The 21,285-nt window shown below is 45.1% G+C and overlaps 1 pseudogene; it reads left to right on the top strand.

The window, feature by feature from the left end:
* The first annotated feature begins 3,009 nt into the window (after positions 1 to 3,009).
* Positions 3,010 to 8,595, top strand: LOC112665723 (uncharacterized; annotated as a pseudogene).
* The last annotated feature ends 12,690 nt before the right edge of the window (positions 8,596 to 21,285 follow it).

Genomic DNA, 21,285 nt, shown 5'->3' with positions numbered 1-21,285 from the left:
TATCAGATTAAAAGATAAGGAGGAACTAATTGCATGCTGGAGCCATTACTCAACTAAATAAGGATTTCGTCATTTGCTCAGCAAAAGCCAACTTTACTTGGAAACTAGAAACCCTTAGGCTATGTATAAGGCAAACACACACGTTGTTGGTACAGTACCTAAAACGAAGTCAGGATAAACCATTTCTACAGAGATCGAATCTTAAATTTTATAAGGACAAAAATTTTTCCCATCCAAATCATTTATTTAAAAAAATTTAATGAATTCGTTATTATACCTCATAAGGTAAAAGAAATTGGGAAGATTTAACATATTATCTTGACAATTGTAGATAGCAAAAATATTTAGGTTTAGCTGGGTCACAATACTAATATGCAATATTAAAAATACCTTTTTAGGGATCCCTGGGTGGCGCAGCGGTTTGGCGCCTGCCTTTGGCCCAGGGCGCGATCCTGGAGATCCGGGATCGAATCCCACGTCAGGCTCCCGGTGCATGGAGCCTGCTTCTCCCTCTGCCTGTGTCTCTGCCTCTCTCTCTCACTGTGTGCCTATCATGAATAAATAAAAATTAAAAAAAAAAAAACCTTTTTAATGAAAAATACGTGCTTATTGGGGGCTAAGCACTGCTATATGCTGAGATGTACCTCTGAAGCAGATGGACATGGTTACCTCCTTCGAGTTTACAAATCAGTGGGGAATGTATGTAAAATTAGAATATATGGTGATGGTTAAGGAGAGACAATAAGCTATAAGAAAGAGATAGAGGATGCATAAATTTGCTCAATCCTACCTATCTCAGAAAAACTGAGAGGCTATCCATATGTGTATTTATATATGTATGCATATAGATATCCAGCATATATATTTGGCAGAGGTAGGGGGAATACAAGGGGAAGAGCCACTACAGATGTACATGATTCTAGAGCAATGGCTAACAAAGGTTCAAAGTATAAAACCTATGTTGTCCCCTACCCACAGCAATTAACAATAACACAAGGAACATTAGAGAACAACGTAAGACAGTATATAATTAAATATCCAGGGACTACAATCACCTTTTAAAACTTGGAAACAAAACAACCCTGTTCAAACTTCTCATTTTAAAAATAGAAACAGGGCAGCCCGGGTGGCTAGGCGGTTTAGCACCGCATTCGGCCCAGGGCCTGATCCTGGAGTCCCACGATCCAGTCCCACGTCAGGCTCCCTGCATGGAGCCTGTTTCTCCCTCTGCCTGTGCCTCTGCCTTTCTCTCTCTCTCTCTCTCTCTGTCTCTCATGAATAAATAAATAAAATTTAAAAAAAGAAAATAGAAAAAGACAGTGGCCCAAGATCACATTGCCAGCTAGTAAGAGGTAACATTTATTGAGCACTTCCTATGTGTCAGGCACTGGTATAAAAGTTTTACATGTATTATTTCATTAATACCCACAGAAAGTACTAATTGTTGGGCCGGCAGGATCAAGGGGGATCGGACCCCCCATCTAGTTACCCTCACCTCAGAAGGTAGCACCAGCAGACCGCCCAAGGACACGTCGCCATGGGGACACAGGACCTATGCAGGAAACCTGAACCGCACCTTACCCAAACCCCATATAAGGGCATAAGCAGTTATTGCCCCATACCAATTCCACCAGTAATATGCCCTAATACTGATCACCTCAGACACAACTCTTCACCCCTCCCCCCCTTAAAATGCTCGCATGTACGCCCTTTGGGTGCGATTCCCGTCCCCGACTTCCCCAGCTTCACTCCCTTGCGGGGCCGGAACCTCGTCCGAAAGTGCTTCCATTAAAAGCTTGCCTCCACCCACCTTTGCCTGGCCTCTATTTCACTTCACTACCAACCGGATTAAACCTGACATTTGGTGCCGAAACCCAGGAGGAGATCGAGGCCCCACTCTGGTGGGAAGCCCCTCTCCTCTCATCACCAGGACCTTAACTGAACCCAACGCCTTGAGACGCCGCTAAGTTCCCCCCTTCCACACCCCCGACCAGGTGGTCCTGCCCGAAGCCCGCAGCCGCGCCAGGGCACCCCCGCCGAGCGCCGCGTGGCTCTCCGTTGGTCCCTGGGGATCAGGAGATGTCCTCATCCTCACAGTGACCTTTGTTTCTGTCCATAACCTTGAGCTGCAAACGGGGACGCCTGTTTTCAGTCTCTGGGTTACCCGGCGGGAATCATGGGAACTGCCCAATCCAAATTTGACCCCAAAGCTCCCTTGGGTTGTCTACTGGTCAATTTTGAAAATCTGGGGTTCTCACAGGATCTCAGAAAACGCCGTCTTAACCAGATCCTTACGGATCTGAACAACCTCTGTCAACGCCAGGGTGAATGGCCTGAGGTCCCTTACATTCAGGCTTCTTGGACCCTCCGCTCTCACTCCTCCCTCTGTTCCCAGTGTTCTACTGCTCAAGTCCTGGCGTAGGCGCCACCTCCTTCTGTCCCAAAAACAAAAGGCCCTGATTGGGGGCCTGTCCAGGATCCGAGAGGACCCTGTTGTACCCGAGATTGCGAATCTGAGAAACCACCAAGGAGCCAGCACCGATGCAAGCGCACGAGGGTTTATTAGCAAGCTCGAGCTTGGGTCCAAGTGTACCCGACACTGCAGAGCAGGGATTTGGACCCCGAGGTGGGTTCCAGCTGGGTTTTTATGGGCTGGTCTAGGAGATTTCCAGAAGGGGTGGAGGAATTTCTTCATTCTGATATGGGGGAAAGGGTGGGGGAGTTTCTTAAGCTCTGTCTTCATTCCTATATGGGACTTTCTGTCAAGGGTGTTCTGCGGTTTTTCCTGTAACTGAAGTCGGGTGAAGTTCAGCTCTTGTTCACAGGGGCCTGAGATGGCTGCTGAAGCTAAGATGGCTGTACTTGTGCCAACGCTAAACTTGAGGTGGAATGGCTTTAATTTTCTTGGCCTCCACAACCCCACCCAGAGGGTACTGCGCCTCGTGAGTGCACTCAACTTTTTCTACCTTTTGCATGCATATTCTCTGAGAGCTCTAAACTGTACTTTTACCTGTAGGAATTCCAATTTGTATTAGGTCGACATTGGCTTAGGCAGACGTGCTGGAGGGCCATCAACCAGGGGTCTTGAGGAGACGTTCCTTGCCCCCGCCAGGAGGACGAAATCCTCATCTGTGAGGAGGGCCGACTGCCCTTATGGACAGTGCCTCTGCGGCCACACTGGAACACACTGGAACATTTGTCTGTGTAACTGTGTTCTTGTTAATCGTCATAACTGTCTGTGCCTTGGTGTGGACGGGGAACATAACGGGGCAGACACAAACCACCCCCCTGTCTCTTATGCTCTCCCACTTCTCGGACGTTAGGGAAAGAGCTCATAATCTGAGCACAGACATACAGAGAGGGAAATTTCAAACTTAATTGCATGTCAGAATGGCCAACCTTTGACGTGGGGTGGCCCCGAGATGGAAATTTCCACCTACCTATTATCTTACAGGTTAAGGCTGTGATCTTCAGGGATAAACCGGTCAGCCACCCTGACCAGGTTCCCTACATCCTGGTCTGGCAGGACATGATCGAGAATCCCCCTCCTTGGCTAAAATCATTTTTACCCCCCAAAGCAGGACCTTCCAAGATTCTAGCCCTGCGAAAGGCCGAGAAGGAGATTGACTCTAAGACCAAAAGGCCCCTTTATCCGGTCTTGCAGGATTCTTCTCCAGAGGACCTGATTCTCCCACTGCCCTACCTGATGCCCCCTCACCCTTCTGCCCCTCCATTGGAGGCACCGGGGGCTGCAGAAGGGGCACCACCCCTCCCTGACGAGGGAGTCCCTGTGCGCGGGCCAGCAATAGGGACACGTGGACGGACCCACTGGGCGGCCCCACCTCCAAATGTGGGGCCGGCCAACTCCACCGCCCTTCCCCTCTGCGCCATGGGGCCTCCCAATGAGACTGGAGAACAACCAATGTTATATTGTCCATTCTCCACCCGTGATTTATATAATTGGAGAACCCAAAATGCAAAATTATCTGATAACCTGAAAGATGTAATCGGGGTTTTAGATACTGTTCTCTTTACTCACCAGCCTACTTGGGATGACTGCCAACAGCTCTTGCAGGTTCTCTTCACCACCAAAGAGACAGAATGAATTCAGGTGGAAGACTGGAATCTGTCCTGGGAGAGGACAGACAGCTGACTCAAAATCCAGACCTCATAAATGCTGCCTTCCCCTTATCCCACCCTACCTGGGACTACAACTCGGCTGAAGGTAAGGAGAGACTCCGGGTCTACCGCCAGACTCTAATGGCAGGTCTCAAGGCTGCCACGTGCAAGCCTACCAATCTGGCCAAGGTATATGATGTAAGACAAGGTAAGGATGAGAGTCCAGCAGCCTTCTTAGAATCATAGAGGCTTTTAGGCAGTACACCCCCATGAACCCAGAAGACCCAGAAACAAAGGCTGCAATTATCATGGCTTTTGTTAACCAGGCCACTCCAGACATTAAAAAGAAATTACAAAGAGTAGAGAGACTGGGAGAGACGAGCTTGCAGGACTTAATAATAGTAGCAGAAAGAGTTTATAATAATGGAGAAAGTCCGGAAGAGCAACAAACTAAACCAAGCGACCGGCAGACCCAAAACCTGGCCAAGATCCTGCTGGCCACAACCATGGATGACCCACAGGAACAATGGAGGCACCTTAAGAAGCTGGCTTCAGGGACAGGTAAGGAGGATGGCCCTGGTCCCCATCGGGAGCGCCCTAAACTGAACAAAAACCAATGTGCTTATTGCAAAGAAGAGGGCCCCTGGGTCAAAGACTGCCCTAACAAAATACCTAAGGCCCCTGCCAAGATCTTGGAGATGGAGGGCCTGGATGACTAGGGGAGTCAGGGTTCGGCACCCCTCCCTGAGCCCAGGGTAACTCTCAGAGTGGAGGGGCAACCTGTTGAATTCCTAGTGGACACTGGGGCACAACACTCAGTTTTATTACAACCCCAAGGGCAATTGGCAAGCAAGACTTCATGGGTGCAAGGGGCCACAGGCACCAAACAGTACCATGGACTACCCGAAGAACTGTGGATCTTGGCATGGGCTGGGTATCCCACTACTTCATGGTCATCCCTGAGTGTCCCTACCTGTTGTTAGGTCGGGACTTGCTCACCAAGATGGGGGCACAAATTCGCTTCCACCCTGAAGGGGCAAAAATCCTAAACAAGGAGGGAAACCCGATTCAGGTGCTTGTCCTGAGTTTAGAAGACGAATATCATCTCCACCAAACGCTCTCAGCCCCAATGACTGACATTGACTGTTGGCTGCAGGAATATCCCCAAGCATAGGCAGAAACTGGGGGAATTGGGCTGGCCCAGCACTGACTGGCCATATATATAGAACTAAAGCCAGGGGCAGACCCTGTCAGGGTCCGCCAATACCCCATGCCTCTCGTAGCGTGAATGGGAATCACACCCCACATACAGCGACTACTGGACTTGGGCATATTGAGGCCTTGCCAATCGGCATGGAACACTCCCTTGCTGCCAGTGCAGAAACTGCACTCTAACGATTATAGGCCAGTCCAGGACTTAAGGGAAGTCAACCAGTGAGTAGAGGATATGTACCCTATGGTCCCAAACCCATACACCCTCCTCTCCACCTTGCATCCAGACAAAACTTGGTATATGGTATTAGATTTAAAAGACGCCTTTTTCAGCCTGCCTTTAGCACCCAAGAGCCAAGACCTTTTTGCCTTTGAATGGACGGACCCTGAGAAAGGCATCAATGGCCAGCTCACCTAGACTTGACTGCCAGGATTCAAAAATTAGCCAACCATCTTCGATGAGGCCTTACATGAAGACTTGGGTGAGTTCCGTTCCAAGCACCCTCATTTGACCTTATTGCAATATGTAGATATTATCCTGTTGGCGGCAGAGGACCAGGACACATGCCTGCGAGGCACCAAGGACTTGCTCCAGACAATAGTGGCTCTAGGATACCGGGCCTCAGCTAAAAAAGCTCAGATCTGCAGAGCAGAGGCTACCTAGGGTACAAATTAAAGGATGGACAAAGATGGTTGACAGATGCGTGGAAGGAAACTGTCCTAAGGATCCCACAGCCACAAACCATCTGCCAGATACATGAATTTCTGGGGTCAGCAGGGTTCTGTCGATTATGGATTCCGAGTTTTGCTGAGATGGCCAGACCCTCTATGAGGCCACCAGGCACCAGCAAAATTTTGAATGGACGGAGGCCATGAATAAAGCCTTTAATGACATTAAACAGGACTTGCTGTCTGCCCCAGCTCTCGGGTTGCCCGACCTAACCAAGCCCTTCTACCTGTATGTGGATGAGAAAGACGGGGTGGCAAAAGGGGTCCTTGTCCAGTACATAGGTCCCTGGAAGAGACCCATAGCCTATCTCTCCATAAAGCTGGACAAAGTGGCCACTGGATGGCCCCCATGCTTAAAAATTATTGCCGTGGTGGCCACTATGGTCAAGGATGCAGACAAGCTGGCCATGGGGCAAGAACTGTATGTTACCACCCCACATGCTATTTAAGGGGTACTCAGCCCCCAGACCACTGAATCAGCAATGCTTGTCTGACCCATTATCAGAGCCTACTGCTAAACCCCACCAGAATCTTATTCAAGCCACCAACAACCCTGAATCCGGCAATGCTACTCCCTAACCCAGACTGGGACCCCCTTCTGCATGACTGTCAAGAAATTTTGGCACAGGTACACAGAATCAGAGCTGATCTCCAGGACCAGCCACTGCCTAATGCAGATGCCACCTGGTATATGGATGACAGCAGTTTTGTCCAAGAAGGAATCAGATACGCGGGGGCAGCCGTAACCACAGAAACGGAGACCATCTGGGCAGAGCCATTGGCAGCCGGAACATTGGCTCAACAGGCAGAACTGATCGCACTGGCCAAGGTGCTAACCATGGGAGAAGGTAAACGAATAAACATTTACACCAACAGCAGGTACGCCTTTGCCACTGCTCATATCCATGGAGCCCTTTACAGAGAGAGAGGGCTTCTGACAGCAGAAGGAAAGACTATTAAAAACAAAACAGAGATCCTTGAACTCCTGAGGGCCCTCTGGCTGCCCAAGGCACTAGCTATCATCCATTGTCTGGGACACCAAAAAGCAGATACACCAGTAGCTAGGGGAAACCGGATAGCCGATTCAAAAGCAAAGGAGGTGGCCCTTTAGGTGACCCAGGTCTTAACAACCATGCTACCCGATCCGGAGGCACCGACCCTGCCAGACACCCCCAACTATACTGATGCTGACTTACACTGGATCAAACGCTTGCCTATGACCCAGTGCTTGCGTGGCTGGTGGAGGGCCGCAGACTCCAGCATCATCCTGCCAGAGGAACTAGGATGACGAGTCCTATCCAAAATGCATCGGAGTACTCATATGGGAACAAGAAAGATGGAAGACCTCATACGACATGCAAAGATCACTGTTAAAGACTCTCAAGCAGCCCCGGTGGCACAGTAGTTTAGCGCTGCTTCAGCCCGGGGTGTGATCCTGGAGACCCAGGATCGAGTCCCATGTTGGGCTCCCTGCGTGGAGCCTGCTTCTCCCTCTGCCTGTCTCTCTGCCTGTCTCTCTCTCTGTGTCTGTCATGAATAAATAAATAAAAATCTTAAAAAAAAAAAAAAGACTCTCAAGCAAAGATTGAGCAGATTGTGGCAAGTGTCATGCATGCCAGTTAACCAACGCCACTGCCCATGGGTCTAACCCCAGAACCCGACTCAGGGGAGACCTCCCAGGAGCATACTGGGAAGTAGATTTCACTGAGGTAAGGCCTGGAAGGTATTGCTAGTTTTTATAGATACCTTTTCAGGGTGGACGGAGGCGTTCCCCACCAAACATGAAACAGCACAAATTGTGACCAAAAAGCTGCTGGAGGACATTCTGCCAAGGTATGGATTTCCTTCCAGGATTGGATCCGACAATGGACCAGGGTTCATTTCTAAGGTAACACAGGGAATAGCACAAATACTGGGGGCAGATTGGAAATTACGTTGTGCTTACAGACCCCAGAGCTCAGGTCAAGTAGAAAGGATGAATAGGACATTAAAAGAGACTTTAACTAAATTAGTCTTGGAGACTGGCGGGGACTGGGTGACTCTCCTCCTTTTTGCCCTATATAGGGTGAGGAACTTAACATATAAGATGGGACTGACTCCCTACGAAATCATATTTGGTATACCCCCACCTATCATTCCTACCCTGAAACCCAAAGTGCTTGCTGAGTTCAATGACCAACAACTTCTTTTCTCCCTCCAAATGTTACAAAGAGCCCATGAGCAGGTATGGCCTAAGCTGAGGGCCCTCTATGAGACTGGGCCACCCCCTGACCCCCATCGATATTGACTGGGCGATTGGATGTACGTGCAGAGATACCAACACTCCAGCCTCGCTGGAAAGGACCCTACATTGTGATCCTGACTACACCCACCACTCTCAAGGTCGATGGAATAACTCCCTGGATCCACTACACCCACGTCCGGCCAGCTGATCCACATGCTGTCCTCAAGGACTTTGTTCCAGAATGGAAGAGTCAGCCTGACAAGGACAATTCCCTAAAGCTAAGGCTGCGTTGCTCCCACTTACCCCGCTAATATTACTTGCACTGTATCCCCTCGCGGCTAAAACCAACCCCCACCAGCCACTTAATCTAACCTGGCAAGTCCTCATCCCAAACTCTAATCAGATAGTAACCCAGCTGTCGGGGCTACCCACTAGAGGTACCTGGTGGCCTAATCTGACTATCAACTTATGTGAACTATTTAGTCAGGACCCCTGGCACCAAGGCAGAATAGGAATACCAGGATTGGCACCAAGAGGGCCAAGATGGCCCTCTGAGATACCTGCTTTTACATATGTCTGGCCCCCTCCCAGTCTGACCATAATAAGGCCTCCAAATGTGGTGGCTGGATGGACTACTTCTGCAAAACATGGGGTTGCGAACAAACTGGGACATGCCATTGGCTGTCACAAAACCCAACCGGCCTCATAAAAATCCAACTGAATACTACATGCCCCACATGCTCGGGATGCCCTTACTGTAATCTAGTCACCATTTCCTTCACAGAGGCTGGGAAACAAGATACAAATTGGGAGGTAGGACTTCTGTGGGGGGCTCTGACTTTACCAAAGCGGGTATGATAATGGAGTCCTATTCATGATCAGACAACTTGAGAAGCCACAAAGTCAAACTCAAAGGATAGGCCCCAACCCTGTGCTAGTGCCTCTTCAATCTCAGGCAATATCTACAACACCCCCTTTGAATTTTTCCCACAACTCCTCCAGTTGGGGCACCCCAGTCCTGACTCGCCTTCCCCTCAACCCTTCTCAACACCCTCTTTGGGCTCTGATGTCCCAAGCTTACAAATTCCTCAATGCAGCTAAACCTAATTTTACCCATCCTGCTGGCTGTGCTATGACATCCGGCCCCCCTTCTATGAAGGAATTGCAATAAGGGGTCAATATAACACAACCATGGACCCTAATGCTTGCAGGTGGAACCAAAAGCCTGGTAGTAAAGGCCTCACCTTACAATCCGTGTCAGGCCAAGGGCTCTGCTAGGCACTTCTCCACACCACTACCAGATTCTGTGCAACATTACACAGCCTATAAACAGTACCAGGTATTGTCTACCGCCTTAAGACAGTTGGTGGGCCTGTTCTGAGGGATTAACTCCCTGCGCTCACCGACAGGTTATAAACAGAACTAGGGGCTTCTGTGTGCTGGTTCAACTACTCCCTAGAATCATCTACCATTCAGATGAGCAGGTACTTTAATGGATGGACCCGGGTACCCACGGGCGAAATAAACGAGAGCCCACCTCTGCTGTCACCATCGCCACCCTACTAGGAATTGGTTTGGCTGGTGCAAGAATAGGTATTGCCTCACTGGCCACCCAGGCTTCCCAGTACAGTAGCCTTAGGGCTGCCATTGATGTAGACATAGAGCGCATAGAGACCTTCATTTCCCACCTCCAAGAATCCCTAACATCTTTATTTGAAATGGTGCTCCAAAACAGGAGGGGGTTAGACCTAATTTTTCTACAGCAAGGGGGAATCTGTGCTGCCCTGAACAAAGAGTGCTATTTCTACAATGACCACTCAGGGATAGTCCAAGAATCGATGGCAAAGGTCAGGGAAGGACTGGCCAGGTGAAAACAAGAGTGAGGGCAGCAACAGGGGTGGTTCAAATCCTGGTTTGATTATTCCCCCTGGCTAACTACCTTGTTGTCCTAGCTGGCCCCCTCCTCCTCCTCTTTCTGATCTTTAGACCCTGCCTCATTAATAGACTAGTGGCTTTTGTCAGGGACCAGGTTAACACTGTTCAACTCATGGTGCTAAGGCAACAATACCAACCACTGAACATTCAGGACCCAATCATGGATCCTGCATTGGGTTCCTCTGAAAAAGGGGGGAATGTGGGACCCAAGAAATTTCAGAAAATGTCCCCCACCCCTGACCCCTAGATAGTAACAACTGCGGCCTCTAGCCCAAGTTAGTTCCAAGAAAAACCGCAGAGCATGCCCTTAACAGGAAGTTCCATATTGGAATGAGGAACTAAGAGCTTGAGAAACTCCCCCACCCTTACCGGAAATCCCCTAGACCAGCCCATAAAAATCCAGCTGGAACCCACTTTGGGGTCCAAGTCCCTGCTCCGCTGTGACAGGTATACTTGGACCCAAGCTCAAGCTTGCTAATAAACCGTCGTGTGCTTGCACTGGTGTCGGCTCCTTGGTGGTTTCTCGGATTTGCAATCTTGGGCATAACAAAAACCCTGCGGTTTTCCTTAATAGATTCACTGAGGCAGTGAATCTATTCACTGAGGCAGTAAACCCAGTACACTCTATTCAGTGAGGCAGTAAACCCAGTACACTCGCCTGGACCCTACCTCCCCAGCTGGGGCTACTGTCTTGGTGACCCATTTTATCTCTCAGTCCTCCCCTGATATCTGTAAAAAATTAAAGGCTGAGGACGGTCCTTAAACTCCCATTCCCGACCTGGTGAAAATGGCATTTAAAGTCTTTAATACCCAGGAGGAAGCGGCTGAACTCAAGTGGCAGGCCAGCCTCCAACAGAAGGTCCAACTCCAGACCCAAGCCTTGGTGGCAGCCCTGCGGCTGGCGGGCTCCGGGAGCCCACAGAAAGGGGGAACCAACTGTACCCTGCCTGGGGCTTCCTTCAGATGTGGCACCGGGGGACACTGGGCCTGTCAATGTTTCAATCCCCAGGAGCCAACGCGGCCATGCCCTCAATGTTGAATGATGGGCCACTGGAAATCCGACTGTCCAGGTCTCGGAGGATCCTCGGTGCCTCCACACAGAGGAAGAAACCCTGAACCAGTAAGTCCAGACTTCCAACTACTCGGATTGGCTGATGACTGATGGGGCCCAGACTTAGACACCCCCTAACCCAGGCCAAGCCCAGGGTCCTGCTCCAGGCAGCAGATAAGTCCATCTCTTTCCTGTTGGACATGGGGGCGACCTACTCTGTTCTGCCTTCCTACTCAGGGGCCAGTTTCACCTCCCTAGTAGCGGTGGTAGGAATTGATGGCACCTCCTCTAGTCCATCTACTACCCCACTACTCTCTTGCAGCCTGGATGGGTTCCCCTTCTCACACTCCTTCCTTATCATTCCTTCCTGCCCAGCTCCTCTCCTCGACCGGGATATCCTACACAAACTCAAGGCCACCATTTGTCTTTCTCCCTCACCCATTGTCTCTACTCACCTCATCTTACCCTTAATTTCTCCTGATCCCTCCCCACCTTCCTTTACCCGTTAACCCCCAAGTCTGGGACACCTCTAAACCAGTTGTGTCCACTCCCCCCATTCCCCAAGTAAAAATCCAGTTAAAAGATCAAACCTTCTTTCCTTCTCGTCCCCAATTTCCAATTTCAGAAACTCACCGACCGGGTCTTTTTTTTTTTTTTTTCTGACAGGGTCTTAAACCTATTAATTTGTCCCACTGCTTTATCTGTGCCACCTTGGGCAAAGCCCCCCTGGTGGCTGTTCCCCTCTGCAATCCATTTAACTGCACCAACCCCACACCCACACCTCTGGGACCTTCTCCCTCTCTGCATGACATTCCCTTATTCACCGACCCTCTCAACCACCAATTCCCTTTCTGTATTCCACCCCTAACTCTCCCTCTGCAACGCCACCCTGTCAAAGGTTACCACTCATCACGCCCCTATTGGTGGTTTCTTTTGGTACAATGGCACCCTTTCTAAATCTCTTAATACCTCTGCCTCTCTCCTCTGTCTGCCTGTCTCCTTGGTTCTGGGGTTAACTATCTATAGTCAGGCAGAAGTAGCTCTCCTCGCCAGCACCCTGGAAAAGCAGAAATGAGTGGTCTTTCTCCCACTAGTTGTTGGTGTCTCCCTGGCCTCAACCCTAGTGGCCACGGGATTGGGGATGGGGGCCTTAATCCACTCTGTAGATTCCACCAGGGACCTATCTGAAAGGCTTCAAATGGCCATCGAGGCCTCGGCAGAGTCTCTGGCTTCCCTACAATGCAAAATAACCTCAGTGGCCCGGATAGCTCTCCAGAACCAAGGTGCCTTGGACCTCCTCACCGCAGACAAGGGCCAAACTTGCATGTTTCTCAATGAAGAATGCTGTTACTATATCAGTGAAACAGGTGTAGTTGAGACCAATCTCCACACCCTTGCCAAAGTTCATGAGTCTCTCCAAACCTGGTCCCACCCCAGCAGCCAACTACACCTCAATGGTGGCAGACCCCACTAACTACATGGCTCCTCCCCCTTCTAAGCCCACTCCTAATCATTGGCATATTATTAATGGTGGCCCCTTGCATTCTCGGATTCATTCAGGAACGAATTCGTGAAATGTCTCGAATATCTGTCAACCAACTCCTCCTATACTCCTACTGCTGCTTGCCCACTTCCAAGGGACCCCCATAATGCCCCCTACTCAGCAGTAAGTAGCCAGATCTGAACTGACGCCCTATAACAACAAAAGGATCAGAATGTTGGGCCGGCGGGATCGAGCGGGATCGGTAGGCACCAACAACATGGCAGCGGACTCTCCATCTTGTTACCCTCATTTCACTACCAACCAGACTAAACCTGACACTAATGCCATCCCATTTTACAGCTCAAGAAACTGAAGCTGAGTGGTTATTTAACTTTCTTCTTTCTTTCTTTCTTTCTTTCTTTCTTTCTTTCTTTCTTTTTTTTTTTTTTTTTGTTGTTGTTATTTAACTTTCTTAAGGTCATTTAGGTCATAAGTGGCAGAACTAAGATTCTAACCCAGGCAGTCTGCCTCCAAAGCCCATGCTCTTAATAACCACTGTACACTAACTTCTCTTGTTAGTGGTAAAATAAAGTCCAGAACTCAGGGCATTTTCTGTTATATAATCTCACCTCCCTCCCTCAAACAGTACTTTAAAAGACAGATTAGGGATCCCTGGGTGGTGCAGCGGTTTAGTGCCTGCCTTTGGCTCAGGGTGGATCCTGGAGACCCAGGATCGAGTCCCACGTCGGGCTCCCAGTGCATGGAGCCTGCTTCTCCCTCTGCCTATATCTCTGCCTCTCTCTCTCTCTCTCTGTGACTATCGTAAATAAATAAAAAAAAATTAAAAAATAAAATAAAAGATTATAAGTGGATAACTGAACAATATTAGTATTATTAATGGATGAACCTCTGATCTAGCAATTTTACTTCTAGAAATTTATAATGCAGATATATTCATTCACATACAAAATCTTTAAACATATCTGTTGCTGTTTATAATGGAATATCAAGTGTTTGTAATAGCAAAGGATTGGACACAACCTAAATATCCATACAATGGATAGGATATATCCATACAATGGAATACTATGCAGCCATAACAAGGCATGAAAAACTGATATATGCTGCAACATGGACGCACCTTGAAAACATTGTACTAAGTGAAAGAAGCCAGACACAAAAGGCCACTATATTATATGCCTATTCATATGAATGTTCAGAATAGGCAAATCCATAGAAACAGCAAATTGGTGGTTACCAAAGCTAGAAAAGGTGAGGAGGGAGGGTATTCAGGGAATGAGGACAGACTGCTAATGAATATGGGATTTCTTTTTAGGGTGATAAAAATATTCTGAAGTTAGACATGATGATAATTGCATAGCTTTGTACATATTCTATCAACCACTGAAATATGCACTTTAAAAGGATGGATTTTTGGGTGCCTGGCTGGCTCAGTCCTTGGAATACTGAGGTCAGCAACTCTTGATCTCAGGGTTATGGATTCAAGCCCCAAATTGGATGTAGAACTTACTTTAAAATTTTTTTAAAAAAAGGATGGATTTTGTGATATATGAATTATATCTCAATGAAAAAAAAGAATAGAGGACCTACTCATTCCCTGAGATCAGAGACTCCAAGCAGCAGAATCATCCCCCCCCCCCCCGCCCCTTGCTGGCTTTAATAAAGCAAATTGGCCATAAATTCTACAGCTGCCAACAACTTGAGAGCACTTAAAAGCAAATTCTTTCCTAGTGAGTCTCCAGGTGAGAATGAAGCCCAGCTGATGTCATGATTTCAGCCTTGTGAGACCCAGGCACAGAAATCAGCTAAGCTATACTGACTCTGGCCTCTGGAAACTCTAAGACACCTCGGTATTGCTTTATGCCACTAAGTTTGTGGTAGTTTGTTATGCAGCAATAGGAAATGAATATAGAGGCTACAATATACTTGGTGCTTTCTAAGTACTTTGCATATGTTAAGCTTATTTATTTTCACAACTATGAGGTGGGTACTCAAGTGATTCCCATTTTTCTGATGAAGTAGCTTATGTGCTTAAAAACAAAACAAACAAAAACAAGGTACAGAACAGGATAGAATGTTATCATTTGCACTACGAAAGTATGTATATCTATTTGCACAAAACTTCTGTGGAAATCTACATGAGTAACTAGCAACATTGCTTTCCCTTTGAAAGGGAGAAAGCTCTGAAAGAGAAGGTGGGAGACTTTATATCCTTTCATAATTTATTTCTGTTTTTACAGATTTATTTAAGAGGAGGAGATGGAGAGGGAGAAGAGTGTTAAGCAGACTCTGTGCTGAGAGTGGAGCCCAACTAGGGGCTTGGTCTCACAATCCTAAGATCATGACCTGAGCCAAAACTAAGAGTTGAACACTCAACCAACTACACCACTGAGGTGCCCTTATCCTTTCATTCTTTAAAGCATATGAATACATCCCTATAAAAGAATATGGAAAAGCATGCTCAGAAACTGTCATTGTCATTACTCAGTAGCTCTGGCAAGAATAAAACAAGGTCTTAATCCCCCAAAAAGCCAATGCAGAGGTTTTAGAAGGGTCTCTATTTTAATCTAGAGGAACTGTAGATTTCTACATGCTGATCAAAGCTATGAGGTAAGTAAAAAACCAGCTACAGGATTCACACAGTGTAAAACAGAAGCATTAATAACAGAACTGAGGTAAACAAAAGCACTAATAAGATTGGTAGTCACAATATACCTTAACATTTGCAAAAAAATTTCACGTGTCGGGGATCCCAGGGTGGCTCAGCAGTTTAGTGCCTGCCTTTGATTCAGGGCATGATCCTGGGGTCCCAGGATCAAGCCCCACATCGGGCTCCCTGCATGGAGCCTGCTTCTCCCTCTGCCTGTGTCTCTGCCTCTCTCTCTCAGTCTGTGTCTCTCATGAATAAATAGAATCTTTAAAAAAAAATTTCACGTGTCTTTTTCAGCTAATAGATGCTCACCTTGAGACTCATGCTCACCTTGAGACTTCAAAGTTACACAGCTAAGAAGCTTTTTGTTTGTTTGTTTGACATTTCCATTAAAAAGCAGCAGTATGGAAGCATAATGAAAACCAATCAACAAAACCACCACTAACAGATCCAATTCATAGAGCTTCAAGGATCTGAGAGATTAATTAGTTCAATCCATTCATTTTTATGAATAAAGACAGTATTTATTTTTATTTTTATTTTTATTTTTTTATAAAGACAGTGTTTAAAGGCTACAATGCCATTGCCTATTCAGATGCATCAAAAAACATGAAACTGTCATTCCTTCCATTACACTTAAGATAAAACAGCAATTCTACTTACACGGAGTCTTCTTCCCTGAAGTATTTATCCTGTTATTCATTTAACAGATATATTTCTTGAGTATATCCCAGGTAACTATAATAAAGACCCTGTAGTTGGACAATAAACTTGTTTGAAATTCATTCATAGTTGATATCTGGAAGGAAAAACTTGTATGCAATGAAAATAATAAGGATGAGCAAGTATGCAAGTATCCCTTCAAATGCACAGCTGACTCTGTTAACCACAAATATCAACTAAACCCAGGAGTCAAGAGCTGTTACCAAGTTACCGTTAGTTTTTGTTTCATTTCTGAGTCAAACCCTTCTAAGGCTTCTGTTAAATTTAGTACTATGGCTGAATCTCATAGGCACAATGTTAAATGAAGTACATCCAGATACAAAACAGTGTGTGTAGTATGATTTCATTTATATGAATTTCAAGAACAGGCAAGAACAATCTATGCTGATAAATAATTGATTCCTAGTGTTTGGTGTGGAGAGGGTATGTTGACTCAAAGGGAACATGAGGAACTTTCTGGAATGGTGGAAATGTTCTGCATCTTGATCTGGGTGATTGTTATGCAGTGTATACATATATAAATATTATTGGACTATATACACATTTTACGGTTGTGCATCTTACCCTATGATGTTATTCTTCAATTAAACAAAAAACAAAACAAAACAAACAAAAAAACCAAACCACGCTCTTCTGAGGGTTCTTATTATTCAAGGGATAAAGAAAAGAATTCTTCATGTGGCCCATATTGCCTTGCTGATTCTGACCTTCATATACCTTTCCATCTGCATTCCTCTTCCCTAAGCCCCTCCTTGGTGCTTTCTCAGCCTGGCACACTTGCTAAGCTCCCCATGGCGACCTTAGTACATGCGGTTTCCCCAGTGTGGTGTGCCATTCTCTTCCCTATTAGCTCTTGCACTTCCTTTAGCTCAAGGAATCCTTCCTTGTCATCTAGGTTGGGTTCCCCTGTTTGGTGCTTTCATAGAAATTTGTTTCTTGCACCCAATTTACTTCCCACTTCCCTCAATCCCGCATTTGTGGGATTAATTCAATCTGTCTCTCCCAGTAGACCTTATGGTCTGTTCCATGGGCTAAGGAATAATATCTGGGTTTGCTAACCATGGTCTGACACAGTGCCTGATACATAGCAGGTGTTTACTAAGTATGTTTTGACTGCTAAGGTCAAAGAGAGTGGCATCTGGTATTTTCTGGCTAAAAAATTGCTAATATCTCACATTACCCAATTTGGTTTTACCCCATTAAGTGCTTATTGGTATATCTTGCTTTATGCCATCTGGATTCATTATGTGAGAATCTGAATTTTTTGAAAATATAAGTTAGGGCATGTCTAGCAAATGCCCCTTGAATGATCTACACAAATTCGTAGTGTCTTGTACTGCATTTGAGAAGACAGATGAACTTCATCTGCCAAATCCAAGACTTGTTGAATTAAAAGGATTTAACAGTTGGAAGTGATTGTTGTGTCATATCAGCTGGCTAGCTGGTACAGACTTCATAAGATCATTAAACCACTGCCACTTGCACCTAAAGAAAGACTCAGATTTATACTAACTTTACATTGCAGAGTTCTCTAAGAAGGAGGAGGGTGCCAAGAAAATGAGTCACACAAAAAGTAAAAATGTTTAGGAGGAAGTAGCACACTGCAAAAATGCAAACAGTGGTGAAATGTGTGAAAAATTCAAATGAAAAGTCTTTGCTTTTATGGTTTTATTTATAATAAAGGAGGTCAAAAGAACGTCAGGTAGAAATTCATATTTTCAGAATAAGACCCATCACACCGCTTAATGTGGAAGATTAAATAAATTGGAAGAAAAGGCGTAATAAATCAGAAAGAACATTTGAATAACTCCTTACAGTGTACCAAATGCTTCATTCATTCCCTCAACATATACTTCTTGGAACCTTATCTGCTACCAGTCCCAGGCTGGGCTTCTGGGTATACAGCTGAAAACAAAGCAGGTCCATCCTGACCCTGGGTTTACCATCTAGTGCTTCCCATGACCTCATTTAATCTTCACAGAAATTGTCAGAAGAGAACATTGCCACTTTGGGCAGGGGAGGAAATGGCGCCTTAATTGTCTTTCTGAAATACCACCAGGAATTGATGGAGCAGGACCCAAATTTGCATCTCCTAACTCCAATTTCAGGCTTTTCTAATCTTACAAAATCAATTTGCTTGCCAGTCTCTAGGATCTTTAGTTTGTCAATCAAGGCTCTCAAGAGAAATAAGGAAGAATGATTGAGGTACAGCAGTATTGCGTTTCAGTCCCTCTCCAGTGTGGTCTTTCTCTTCTCTGGTTTGTCTCACTATTCTTCTAGGGCAGTAGGAAACTTTCCACCAAATCCCTTACAAACACAAGCTTCTTTCATTTTTACTTGTTTCTTTCTTTTTTTCCTAAGGATTTATTTATTTATTTGAGAGAGAGAGTGCATGTGAGCACGAATGGGAGGAGCAAAGGGAGAGGAGGAGAGAAACTCAAGTAGACTCTGCCCTGAGCCTGAGCCAGGCACTGGGCTTGATCTCACGACTCTGAGATCGTGACAGGAGCTGAAACCAAGAGTTGGTCACCTTAACTAACTCCAAGAGTCAGACGCCTTAACTGACTGCACCACCCAGTCACCCTGCATTTTTACTTGTTTCTAATGGCACCTACAGATTCATAGATGGGAGCAAATCACCCATCCTTAACTGAGCAAAAACTGAACCAAGAGCCTTCCCTTTTACATCACATGATTCAGGTTATTGGTCTATTATTTGGTGCTACATAGTCCCAGAAACATATTCAGACTGACTTTGATTTTGCACATTTTCTCCCCAATTTATAAAAGCTTAGTAATAAAAGATGTGTTTGACAGGACATTTTGCTACACGGTAAATACTGATTTTAAGAGAACAGTATTGGGATTGGGGTGCCTGGATGGCTAAATTGGTTGAGCCTCTGACTCTTAGTTTCAGCTCAGGTCATGATCTCAAGATCGTGAGACTGAGCCCTCCACATGGGCTCCGTGCTTGGCATAAAGTCAGCCTGAGATTCTCTTCCTCCCCCTCTGCCCCTTCCCTTGCATGTGTTCACGTGCACACACACACACACACACACACACACTTTCATTCAAATAAATAAGTAAATAAATAAATGAACATTATTAGCAAATATCTATCAACTGATGAATGGATGAATAAAATGTGGTATTCTCTATACAACAGAATACAAAGGAATAAAGAACTGGTACGTGCAATGTAGATGAGCTTTGAAAACTATGCTAAGGGAGAGAAGTCAGTCACCAAAGGCTGCATTTAGAATTATTCTATTTATACGAAATGGCCAGTATATGGAAATCTATAAAGAGACAGAAAGTACATTTGTGTTTACTTAGAGCTGGAGGCATGGGTTGATTTAGGGGTGAAAGCTAAAGAGTATGGTTTCCTTTTAGGATGATGAAAATGTCCTAAAATTAAATGTGATGATTACACTAAACACTGACTTGCATACTTTAATAATTCGGTGGTATATGAATTATATCCGTAAGACTATTTTTTTTTAAAGGAAATTGAAAGGGCAGCCCTGTTGGTTCAGCGGTTTAGCGCCGCCTTCAGCCCGGGGTGTAATCCTGGAGACCCAGGATCGAGTCCCACATCAGGCTTCCTGCATGGAGCCTGTTTATCCCTCTGCCTGTGTCTCTGCCTCTCTGTGTGCGTGTCTTGTGAATAAATAAATAAAATCTTAAAAAAAAAAAAAAGGGAATTGACAAAGTGGTCCACTAATAACTTGGGGGAAATACTTTTTTTCAGGCATATGATGTAGGAAGTTATTTTGACCTCCAACCAATGCTTACATCTGTGTTGACTAAAGATAACTGAATAAATAATTTTCTATGTTTTTTCTTCAAAGAAAAAGAACAAATATGAGATTCCACCAATGCAGCAGCAGTATGATGCAAATATAACAGCTGAGATATAGTCTAGGTCAATGAAGGCAGCAATAATTGACATCTATCTGTACTGTATTCATGTCTCTATCCAGCCATTATAATATGTGCCTATATAAGTAGCAAAAGTGCTATCTGTGTCTTTTCTTGATTTTTATGTTTTAAAATTTTTTATGAAAATTAATATCAACCTCCATAAAAAGACTATTAAACAGAAGTTCTTGTGAATTATCAATATAAGATATTCCAGAATATTTTTCCAAAAAATCCGTTTCAATTTTTTTTTCTGGTACATTTCTTTCTTTTTTTTTTAATAATAAATTTATTTTTTATTGGTGTTCAATTTGCCAACATACAGAATAACACCCAGTGCTCATCCCATCAAGTGCCCCTCTCAGTGCCCGTCACCCATTCACCCCCACCCCCCTCCCACCTCCCCCAATTTTTTTAAATAAAGGTTAGACTATTGTTTGGCTTTAAATACTATATTTCAAACATCCTTTCCCATAAAACCCCCAAACACACGCAAAAATGTTTATTCCAATTATTCTTCCATTTAATGTAAAAAAATTTCTGGCTAGAAGAGATTTGCAAAAATAGAATGTTACAAAAAATATGATCTAGAGTTTTAGTACCCCCCAGTGGCTCTGAAAAGATAGGCAACTAATTATTATAAGTTTTCTCCTAAGAAGTCTTTGGGGAACCAGCCAAGCTTAAATAGGGTAATTGGTAGGTCTATGGTTGCAATTTACATAAATTATAGAAACATAACACCAGACATTTATCTAATTGAAGAAAATGCGGTGTTCAGTTACTTATCTAGAGGAATCCTACTCGTGGTTTGTGTCATATAGTGATCAATTCGTTCTCTTGAGACTCTAAATGTGTTTCTCTGGGGACAGCATATGGTAATAATGTTTCAAAATTCATTTTGCTTTACTTTGCAAAGGCTCAAAATATATATTAAATATGAAATACTATTCATATATATTTTTAAATAAAAATAGCATTAAAATAATCTAACTTCAAAATTTTTTTTACAAGATTTTTATCCACACCCCTACTAGAGATGTTGATTATACTCACATATGTGCTGCTGCTTCTTTAAATGCTAACAAATTCATCACTCTGCTAATCTATCTGCTATCATAGATCCTATTGTTGTGCCCAAGATTGTGAATCCGAGAAACCACCAAGGAGCCGACACCGAGGGTTTATTAGCAAGCTCGAGCTTGGGTCCAAGTATACCT

The sequence above is a fragment of the Canis lupus genome, chromosome 20, assembly GCF_003254725.2.
Source record: "Canis lupus dingo isolate Sandy chromosome 20, ASM325472v2, whole genome shotgun sequence".
Taxonomy (NCBI): Eukaryota; Metazoa; Chordata; class Mammalia; order Carnivora; family Canidae; genus Canis; species Canis lupus.
The sequence above is the reverse complement of the archived record's forward strand: the minus strand, read 5'-3'. Positions and strand labels throughout refer to the sequence as shown.